Here is a 12,011-nt window from a genome sequence, read left to right on the forward strand (position 1 = left end):
GGTTGTCTGAGAAAACACTGTAAAGAAAAGATTGGAAACAAAACTTACGTGAACAATGGTAACATTCTCACCGACTCATAGGAATCCTTGGCATGACAATTCAAAATAGTGGAGAAACATCTGGGAAGTGATCTGAATATCTCTAATTACAACACATGGAGGCCAAGTGCAAACAACAGCAGCAAGAGGGTTTATTGGTTGTAGAATGGCTGGTCCTTTTCAGAATGGCAGAAACCAAATAAATAGCAGCAACAAATAAATAATTTATTTTCTTGTGACTCTCAGTGCAGTACTATACAGCTTTGATGGCTGGAGACTATGAAGTTCCTGCCATAAGTGGAAAGCAAACAATAGTTCCACCCATTCTCTTTACTTTGCCTTTTCCTCTTCCTTTCATCTCCATTCTGGAATTCATATTCCCCTGGCCTACTTTACCATTTTTTGACAGTGATGGTTAGCAGGGTATTGTTTTCTTTTATGATTTATCTCTCACTCGATACATTTACTGAGCCATCAGGAAAATTCTTAAAAACTGTTTTGGTGTAAAGCTGATATTAGAAATAACTAAAAAGGAAAATCAGGCACCAGAAAAAAAAACATAAAGAGCGAATAAAGAATACAATAAGATCACAAAATGGAGATATGGTTTCAACAGAATAGGGCTGTTTGCATCTAGAAGGAATTTTACCCACATCGATTGGATTAATCAGAAGCTGATTCCATTTATCTCCGTGCTATTTGTGTGGTCATTCTACAATAACCATATCCAAATTTCAGAGGAGGAAGTGTTTGCTGCCTTGATGTAAATTAGGGTGGATAAATCTCCAGGTCATGACAAGATGTCCTCACAGACTTCGTGGGTGGCAGAAATTGCAGGTGCCCTAGCTGAGATATTTAAGACATCCTTACCAACAGTTCAAGTGCTGGAGAATTGGAGGACAGCTAATGTTGTTCCGTTGTTTAAGAAAGTCTCTAAGAATAAGTCAGGAAATTATAGGCTGGTGAGCCTAGCATCAGTAGTGGGTAAGTTATAGACAATAGACAATAGGTGCAGGAGTAGGCCATTTGGCCCTTCGAGCCAGCACCGCCATTCACTGTGATCATGGCTGATCATCCACAATCAGTATCCAGTTCCTGCCTTATCCCCATAACCTTTGATTCCGCTATCTTTAAGAGCTCTATCCATCTCTTTCTTGAAAGCATCCAGAGACTTGCCCTCCACTGCCTTGTGGGGCAGAGCATTCCATATATCCACCACTCTCTGGGTGAAAAAGTTTTTCCTCAATTCCGTTCTAAATGGCCTACCCCTTATTCTTAGGTATTGTAAGGTATTCCAAGGGACCAGATATGTAAGTATTTGGATAGACAAAGGATGTTGTCTACATGGACTTCAGCAAGGCCTTTGACAAGGAGTTTGGTCAATAAGGTTCAATAACTTGTCATTCAGGAGGAGGAGTAAATTGGATTTGATACTTGCCTTGCAGGAGAAGCCAGAGAATGGTAGTAAATGGTTGCCTCTCTGACTGCAGAATTAGTGGAGTGCCGCAGGGATTGGTGCTGGGTCTGTTGTTAACACCTAGATCATTGTCATCTATATCACTGATCTAGATGATAATGTAGTAAACTGGATCAGCAAATTTGCTAATGGCACCAAGATTAAGGGTGTTGTGAATAGTGAGGAAGACTATCAAAACTTGCAGCAGGATCTGGACCAGCTGGAAAAAAATAAGCTGAAAAATGGCAGATGGAAATTAATGCAGACCAGTGTGAGGTGTTGCACTTTGGGAGGACACACCTAGGTAAAATTTGCATGGAGAGCGGTAGGGCACTGAGGAGTGCATTAGAGCAGAGGGATCTGTGAACAGAGATCCATAATTCCATGAAAGTAGTGTCACAGGAAGATAGGGTTGTAAAGAAAGCTTTTTGACATACTGACCTTCATAATTCAAAGTATGGAATACAGAGGTTGGGATGGTTATTAAAATTATATAAGATATTGGTGAGGCCTGACTTGATGTACTGTGTGCAGCTTTGGTCACCTACCTACAGAAAAGATGCCATTAAGATTGGAAGGCTGCAGAGAAAATTTATAAGGATGTTGACAGGACTTCAAGGATGAGTTATAGGGAAAGATTAAATAAGTCAGGGCTTTATTCCCTGAGGTGTAGGAGAATGAATAGAGATTTGATAGAGGTATACAAAATGGTAAGGAGCTCAGATAGGGTGAATGCAAGCAGGCTTTTCCACTGAGGTTAGGTGAGAATAAAACTAGAGGTCATGGGTTAAGAGTCGGGGGGAGCTTCTTCACTCAGAGGGTGTTAGGAGTGTGGAATGAGCTGCCAGCAGAAGTGTGGTGTTATTTGATGAATGTTGATTGACGGAATGTTGAAATGTTTGATTTCAGCATTTAAGATAAAATTGGACAGGTACATCCATTCAGCAACATGGAGATATGATTTCAACAGTACAAGTGTCTTGAAGGGCATTTACCCATATTGATTGGATCAATGAAAAACCCGGTCCATTTATCTTGCTGCTATTTGTGTGATCTTTGTGAAACTGGATAGTGCTTCCACTACTTTTCAGAATGAAAGTATGATACGATTCTACATCAGAAATGGACATTTTTTTCTCCTGAATTGAAAGGCACATAAGGTGTTATTTGGAGAAACAGGCTATGCTACTGCTTCATAGCTCCTGTGAAAAGGGTTTGACCCTGACCCTGAATGTGCATGGAGCTTGCACATTCTTACAATGACTGCATGGGCCCGCTGTGGACTCCCACCTGCTAATTATATACTAATTGGGAATTGAATTATCTGTAGTATGTAAGTGGGTTCTCCAAGAGGACCACAACCTTGCCATAGTTTGTAGGCTTGCGTGCCTTAATAACCCAGAGAGCTATATTGACAGGAGCCAGGGCTTCATGCCTTGGCTCATAGTATGGTCATTCTTGCCAAACAGGTCAAAGGGTAGAGGTCTGATTAAGAGTGATCCACTGGTCCTCCAGGTTCGGGGGTTCAGCTCACGGCTAACAACTATGAATTGCCAAACAAAACTGTTGCGGAAACAGCAATGAAGAATCCTTCTACATCTGAGTGTGATGGTATTTCTGAGTCTCCATCTGGGACTTGCATGACTGACAATAAACTGAGAGGAAGCTACTGACATGATGAAGGTGTGGACATCACCAGAGATGGAGGGCTTTCATTGCTTCCCAAAACGCCAGCGGCATAATGGGAAAAAGAAAAATGTTAGTGGGGGATAGATGATTCAGATGGAGTTAACGGACATGTGAGAGCAGTTTACTGGGGAAAAGAACTGATGAGATTACTTTGAGAGCCAGCCAAACACCCCATTGGCAAAATGGGGCCCTTCCATGTGAAGTAAATATGTGAAGCATTAAGTGAACATGTGCACATTCCAGTTATTATTATCTGGCACTCAACAAGACACTATTGCCACCTTGTTCACCATTTGCCTGTTTGCAGCTTGTTTCAAATATTTCTTCTTCAGAGTTGAGTGATTCTATTAAGTAACATTCTGGCACTATGTCTTTCAAGGAGTCAATTGAAATTCAGACTACAATGATAATGCAGAACAACTAATCATCATTTTCCAAGAATTTCAAACCAGTGCTCTACTAAATGACAGCAGAGACACAAATATTGCATGCCTTTTGAAAAGGTGAGAGTGATATAGCAGCACTCTTTTGAATTTATATGACATCATAACATATCCCAAGAAGTTATTAAACAAGGCTTGACAGTAAATCACATAAGGACAGATGACCAAAAGTTTGGTCAAAGTAATATAAGGGACTGTTTAAAGCAGGGGTTCTTAACCTGGGGTCCATGGACTCAGTAGGGCTCCATGACATAAAAAGGTTGGGAACCCCTGGTTTAAAGGAAGTGGAAGGGGCAGTAAGTTTGAGAGATTCATGAAATTCTAGATTGTTGAAGTGTCAATTAAGGCAAGCCTATATAAAAAGATGGGTTGGAAGTTATTAGTTGCTAATATTCAAGTGGTGTCTATGGGAAGAGAAATAGAGGTAATGTTTCAGGTGGAACATCGATTATCAATATTTGTTGGTAGTGGGGATGTCTTTGGGAACCAGAATCAGGTTTAATATCACTGGCAGATGTTGTGAAATTTGTTGTAATACAGCAGCAGTACTTTGCAATAACTAATAATGAAATCAAATTAAATAAGTAGTACAAAAAGAGAAAAAAAAACATGTACTGAGGTGGAGTTCATAGGATCTGAGAGTACAGGTCTAGAGCTGCAACGTTTATGAGCATTGAACTGTTTGTTGGGTGCAGTAGGATATTTGCAGATCCTTGGCTTATTGACTCATGTTTCAAGGAACCATTATGAAAAGGGGATGCTAATTACTGGAAGGTTCTGGAAATAAAGTTTGATGAAAACAATCATGAAGTTCAACAAGTCATAGAGTTGGAGAATTAAATAATAGCTGATTTTGCAATTTGTTACCATTGAAACATAGAGCTTAAATCCTTGCAGGAAGTGGGGCCAGGTGAAGTAGACTATAAATTTTCATTATTCCACTTTGAGCATCAGGTCATGACCATACACTAATTGTGCTTGCAAAAGTATACTGCTAGAGGAACTGAGTGGGTCAACCCTATCTGTTGATGGAAAGGAATAGTTGACATTTGAGTCAAGATCCTGCATCAGGACCAAGAGTGTGGAGGAGAGATAGTGCATGAGGTGAGGGGGAGGGTTGAGGCAGGGGCTGACAGGTGATAAGTGGATCCAGGTGAGCACGAGAGAGTCAGGTGTTGGAGGGAGGTATGGAGGTAGTGACACAGGCTGGGAGGTGACATATGAAGACAAAGGGCTGCAGATTGTGGAATCTGATTTGGGAAGAAGGTGATGAATGATGAATGGAACCAGATAAGGGAGAATGCTGGTAGAAGGGGAATAGTGAGGGGAGAGGAATGAGTGGATAAAGTGGGAGGGTGAGGAGTAGATGGAACTTGATGGGAAAAGGATGAGAAACAAGGAAACAGGGAATTATTGTGAGGAGGGTGGTGGTAAGGAGGGGGGGTGAGAATGAGGACATGGATGGATCAGGAGATGATGATGAAATTGGGATTGATGAGGAGTGAATGGAGAGGATGTTTCCAATAGTGGAAGGATGTAGAACCAGAGGTCACAGCCTCAAAACAGAAGGACATCCCAAAAGGTTGTGAACCTTTGGAATTGATTGCCACAGACAGCCATGTAGGCTAAGTCATTGGGTAAGTTTAAAATTGTCTTTTGATAGATTCTTGATTTGTAAAGACATCAAGGATTACAGTAGCCATTCCCAAACTGGAGTCCATGGAGCCCTCAGTTAATGGTAAGGGTCCACGGCATAAAAAAAAGCTGGGAACCCCGAATTACAGGGTGAGTAGGGTTAAAATGGAAAGCTAATCAGCCATGATAAAATGATGGGCTGAATGGCCCAATTCAGCTCCTATGTCTTAAGGTCTTATAGTCTTATGATTGGAGTTGGTGAAGGTAGTGGAGAAGTAAATGTGGATGATTTGTTGGCAACTGGAAATGAATAGGTTAACAGAGGCTGAAAGGCCAGAAGGAGGATTCAAGATGAAGAGGCATGTTGGACTCTTCTTCTTGGGAAAAGGCAAAGGGGTCATCAGTGGGAGGAAGGGACTCCTTGGCATGGAACCAGACAACAAACAATGTTCACTCTAATTTACAATGACCAGTGTGCACAAAAATCTTGTGCTGTGCAATTTCTTTGCCCAGCGACAACAACATGAGCGCACTGAATAACTTCTTCATTAAAAGCAGTATAAATAAGCCAGTTCTAAAATCTGCACACAAATCATTGCAAAGTTTCATGTTGTCAACACTGTCTGCATCAGAAACTGGAAAAGAAAATGTGATTGTGTACGATTGTGAATATAATTAACACGCCAATGAGGTAGAGGGTGATAACCTTTTGTACACAGTTTAAACTCCTTTGTGCACTAGTAGCAAAAGATGTGTGCACATCTTAGAGGGAACATTGACATCAAGGTAGTATTGACAGAAGAGGAGTTGAGAGGTGATAAGTGGATCCAGGTGAGTGGGTGATAGATGAGGGAGGGGTGAAAATGGGAATGATGTTGATCTTCTCTCCCAACAGATTCCATCATCCTCAGCCCTTTGTATACTGGTGTCTCGAAGGTAAACAGTTCCTGCATTCCTGACCATTGTTAGAAATGCACCAGGAAATACTTTCACATGTCGAAACGTGTATAAACGTGATATCCTGTTTTATTAAACCATGTCCAAGCTCCTCAAACTTTTTTTGTCCATTTTAATATCAGCAATTGAGACAATGATCGATGGAAGATTCATTTACTATAAACAATCTGCTTTCCCCTCTAATCATCTACAAAATCCAGGAAGAGCTGTTCATTTCTCCAGTGCTGTCACCCACAAGGCTACAGCTGGTTCTGTATAAACAGGTTGTTTTTGTTTTGCTGGTAGTACCTCATCAGTGAGCAGCACACTTCTTCAGTTAAACAAATTCATTGTTCAGATGAAATAAAGAGAATTTGAAAATTCAATCTCCACTTTATTTTGAACAGGTAAATGCTTCCTGATCGATGGGTCCTGATTTTTACAGACTCTTTATTCCGTAAAATAATGAAAACTACAGATACTTGGAATGCGCAGGTGTGATTCAAAGCTCCAGTGCCCAGCACAGCTAAAACATTGACGAATCTGCTCTACGACACCCACTGGTGTGTAACCATAAAATCACAGCCTGTCATGTCAGTGAGAAAGAAATGTGATTAAGAATTTGACAAGGCAGATGCCCCCAGACATGCAACAGTGAATGTAGAGAGGAGGAAGACATAGGTACCGTGGACATGAGACTCTTGAATGGAAAGATGTCAGAAAAAAAACTTATTTCTAACATGTAGGTCTCATGTTGCAGTTGCATAGGGAGACCAAGTCAAATCATCAGAGAAATGTTTGTTGGAAGGAGGTAGAGAATGTAATTTTATGGAATGTTATCTTTCTTTTAAACTGTATGCATTATTTTTCATTATCAATTCCTATATCTAACTCATGATAGAAATTACTTATCAGGTTGGAGGCTACCTAGATGGAATATAAGGCATTGCTCCTCCAGGCTGAGGGACCAACATGTTGGAAGGGGATTGTGAATTGCAAATAAAATGCTTGGCCACGAGGAAGTTCTGTATTTGGCAAATGGAGTGGGGGTGTTCAGTGAAGCAGTCCCCCAATTACTTCAACATTTTGGGTGGACAAGTAAATTTGTAGAATTACGTGTTCACCATGGAAGTACAAGTCAAATGACAGAATATCATAAGACCATAAGATGGAGGTGCAGAATTAGGGCACTTGGCCCAGCGAGTCTGCTTTGCTATTTTATCATGGCTGATCTAATTTCCCTCTCAGCCCCAATTTCCTGCCTTCTTGCTGTATCCTGTCGTGCTCTGACCAATCAAGAATCTATAAACCTCTACCGTAAATATACATAAAGATTTGACCTCCAAAGCTGCCTGTGGCAAGGAATTCCACAGATGCACCACTCTCTGGCTAAGTAAATTTCTCCTCATCTTCATTTTAAATGGATGCCCTCTATTCTGAGGCTATGTCCTCTGGTCTTGGACTCTCGCATCATAGGAAATATCCTCTCCACATCCACTCGATCAAGGCCTTTCACCATTCAATAGGTTTCAATGAGATCACCTCTCATTCTTCTGAATTCCAATGAATACAGGCCTACAGCCATCAAACACTTTTCATCTGACAAACCATTCAATCCTGGCAACACACACAAAAGTTGCTGGTGAACACAGCAGGCCAATCAGCATCTCTAGGAAGAGGCACAGTCGATGTTTCGGGCCGAGACAAGCACACGGTATTGGGGGTAAGGTATTGATGTGGATAGAGAATTGGTTAGCAGACAGGAAGCAAAGAGTGGGAATAAATGGGACCTTTTCAGAATGGCAGGCAGTGACTAGTGGGGTACCGCAAGGCTCAGCGCTGGGACCCCAGTTGTTTACAATATATATTAATGACTTGGATGAGGGAATTAAATGCAGCATCTCTAAGTTTGCGGATGACACGAAGCTGGGCGGCAGTGTTAGCTGTGAGGAGGATGCTAAGAGGATGCACGGTGACTTGGATAGGTTGGGTGAGTGGGCAAATTCATGGCAGATGCAATTTAATGTGGATAAATGTGAAGTTATCCACTTTGGTGGCAAAAATAGGAAAACAGATTATTATCTGAATGGTGGCCGATTAGGAAAAGGGGAGGTGCAATGAGACCTGGGTGTCATTATACACCAGTCATTGAAAGTGGGCATGCAGGTACAGCAGGCGGTGAAAAAGGCGAATGGTATGCTGACATTTATAGCGAGAGGATTCGAGTACAGGAGCAGGGAGGTACTACTGCAGTTGTACAAGGCCTTGGTGAGACCACACCTGGAGTATTGTGTGCAGTTTTGGTCCCCTAATCTGAGGAAAGACATCCTTACCATAGAGGGAGTACAAAGAAGGTTCACCAGATTGATTCCTGGGATGGCAGGACTTTCATATGAAGAAAGACTGGATGAACTAGGCTTGTACTCATTGGAATTTAGAAGATTGAGGGGGGATCTGATTGAAACGTATAAGATCCTAAAGGGATTGGACAGGCTAGATGCAGGAAGATTGTTCCTGATGTTGGGGAAGTCCAGAACGAGGGGTCACAGTTTGAGGGTAAGGGAGAAGCCTTTTAGGACTGAGATTAGGAAAAACTTCTTCACACAGAGAGTGGTGAATCTGTGGAATTCTCTGCCACAGGAAACAGTTGAGGCCAGTTCATTGGCTATATTTAAGAGGGAGTTAGATATGGCCCTTGTGGCTACGGGGATCAGAGGGTATGCAGGGAAGGCTGGTGCAGGGTTCTGAGTTGGATGATCAGCCATGATCATAATAAATGGCGGTGCAGGCTCGAAGGGCCGAATGGCCTACTCCTGCACCTATTTTCTATGTTTCTATGTTAATTCCATCATCTGCAAATTTCCTCGTGTTTGTGCATTAAATCCTGGAATCATTTTTGTGAACCTCCTCTTCAGTTTCAGCACATCCTTTCTCAGATAAGGGGCCCAAAACCGCCCACAATACTCCATGATTCCTCACCAGGACTTTATCAAGTTTCAACATTACATCCTTGCTTTTATATTCTAGTCTTGAAATGAATGCTAACATTGCATTTGCCTTCCTCACCACAGATTCAACCTGCAAGTTAACCTTTAGGGAATCCTGCATAAGGACTCCCAAGTCCCTTTGCACATCAGTTTTTTTGTATTTTCTCAACACTTAGAAAATAGTCAACCCTTTAATTTCTTCTACCAATGTGCATGACCATACATTTCCCAACATTTAATTCCATCTGCCATTTCTTTGCCCATTTTCCTAATCTGTCTGTCCTTCTATAGCCTCTTGACTTCCTTAGAACTACCTGCCCCTCCAGCTATCTTCATATCATCTGTTAACTGTGCAACAAAGCCATCAATTCCATCATCCAAATCATTGACATGTAATTTAAAAAGAGTTGGTCCCAGCACAGACCTCTGTGGAAAACCACCTGTAACTGGCAGCCAGCCAGAAAAGCATCTCTTTATTCTCACTCTTTGTCATCTGCCAATCAGCCACTGCTATATCCATGCTAGAATCTTTCCTGTGATACCATGGAGTTGTAGCTTGTTAAGCAGCCTCATGTGTGGCACATTGTCAAAGACCATCTGAAAATCTAAGTACACAGCATCAACCAATTCTCTTTTGTATGTCCTACTTGTTATTTCATCAAAGAATTCTAACAGATTTGTCAGACAAGATTTTCCCTTGAGGAAACCATGCTGACTAGGGACTGTTTTATCATGTGCCTCCAAGTACCCTGAGACCTCATTCTTAATAATCGACTCCAACATCTTCCCAAACACTGAGATCAGACTAACTGGCCTATAGTTTCCTTTTTTTTTTTGCATCTCTCCCTTCCTGAAGAGTGGAGTGACATTTGCAATTTTCCAATATTCCAAAACCTTTCCAGAATCTACTGATTTTTGAGAGATCATTACTAATGCCTTCTCAATCTTTCCAGCCATCTCTTTCAGAACTCTGGGATATACACCATCTGGTCCTGGTGACTTACCTCTCTTCAGGCTTTTCAGTTTCTCAAGAACCTTCTTTCTAGTTATGGTAACTTCACACATTTGAGAGCCCTTGAAACCTGGAACTTCCACCATACTGCTAGTGTCTTCCATAGTGAAGACAAATGCTAAATACTTATTCATTTTTTTCGCCGTTTTGTTCTCCCCCATTACTACCTCTCTAGCATCCATATTTATCTTCTTAATGACTTCTTTAGTTGCCTCCTGTTGGATCTTAAAAGTCTCCCAATCCTCTAACTTTCCATTAATTTTTGCTCTATTATATGCTCCATATTTGGCTTTTATGTTGGCTTTGACTTAAGACAAAGGAGCAGAGGTCGGCCATTCGGCCTATCGAGTCTTTTGTCAGTCATGGTTGTGTCATTTTTCCTTTAGAATACTTCTTCCTCTTTGGGATGTATATATCTTGTGCCTTCCAAATTGCTTCCAGAAAGTCCAGCCATTACTGCTTTGCCATCATCCTTGCCAGTGTTCTTTTGCAATAAATTCTGCCAACTCCTCTCTCATGCCTCTGTAATTCCCTTTCCTCCACTCTAATACTGACACACCTGACTTTAGCTTTGCCTTCTCGGATTTCAGAGTGAATTCAATCAAATTATGATCACTTACTCCTCAGGGTTCTTTTACCTTAAGCTCTCTAATTAATTCTGGTTCATTGCACAACACTCAGTCTAGAATAACTGATCCTCTGGCGGACTGAAACATGAGCTGCTCTAAAAAGCCATCTTGTAGGCACTCTAGAAATTCCCCCTCCTGTAACTCAGCACCAATCTGATTTTCCCAATCTACTTCCACGTTGAAGCACCCCCCCCCCCACAACAACTATTGTAACATTGTCTTTTTGGCATGCATTTTCTATCTCCTGTTGTAATTTGTAGGCCACATCCCTACTATGTTTGGGGGTCTGTATACCATTCCCATCAGTGTTTTTTTTTACCCTAGCAGTTCCTTACCTTTGAATATTCAAGTATTGCAGGCAGCCCTGAGGGGTTCTGAGCAAAAAACACCAGACAGCCAAAATGTACAACTTTTATTGCAGTGTTGAGGGATTGCTCATTGGATAGGCAAACAGCTAGAATATTTACCAACTGCAATACTGACATCTGTTGCAGTGCTATTAAGCGTCAGAGATATGTCTTCAACAATTTATTAACACAGAAGATGGACAGTTAATGCTTTCCCTGATCTTGCCAAGGGGCTTCAAGGTAAGCATTGCCCTGTGATAATAAAAAATAATAATAATAACAAACAAATACCATAATAAATATACTTTGAACATTGAATATCAATGAGGGCCACTTACCATAAGTATTTATTTTTTGTCTTTTCCTGCATATTTACAATGGTGCAGAACCAGAATGCCGTACATTCAACGACTGGTTCCAATGGCCTCAAAGTTTCAGTGTTTATATTGTTTAGAGTCATAGAGTAACTATACTGTCCTTGTTGAGGTGTTGTAACATCAACTAGAGAGTCAGCCAAACACCATTGAAAAATTATATAAGAGTCAGGGTATAGTCTCTTAGCTTCTTATTTTTTTTAACTGAAGATTCAATGCAATGCCAGAGTAAATAACGAGTGAAAATGAAAAACAACAAAATACTGCACAATTACCATGTTGTTCCATTCACACAAGTAAATATTCACAGATAAGTAAGAACTTAGTTAAGTTTCCTGCAGGTAAATATTATAAGATTCTGACAAATTAATGTCACAATTATATAGTATGTGCAGACCATTAACATCTAGGTTAGTGTCTAATAAACTGAAAAAATAATATTCCATTTCAGCAAAAACTTATTG

Source organism: Mobula birostris, chromosome 9 (genome assembly GCF_030028105.1).
Source record: "Mobula birostris isolate sMobBir1 chromosome 9, sMobBir1.hap1, whole genome shotgun sequence".
In the NCBI taxonomy this organism is placed as follows: Eukaryota; Metazoa; Chordata; class Chondrichthyes; order Myliobatiformes; family Myliobatidae; genus Mobula; species Mobula birostris.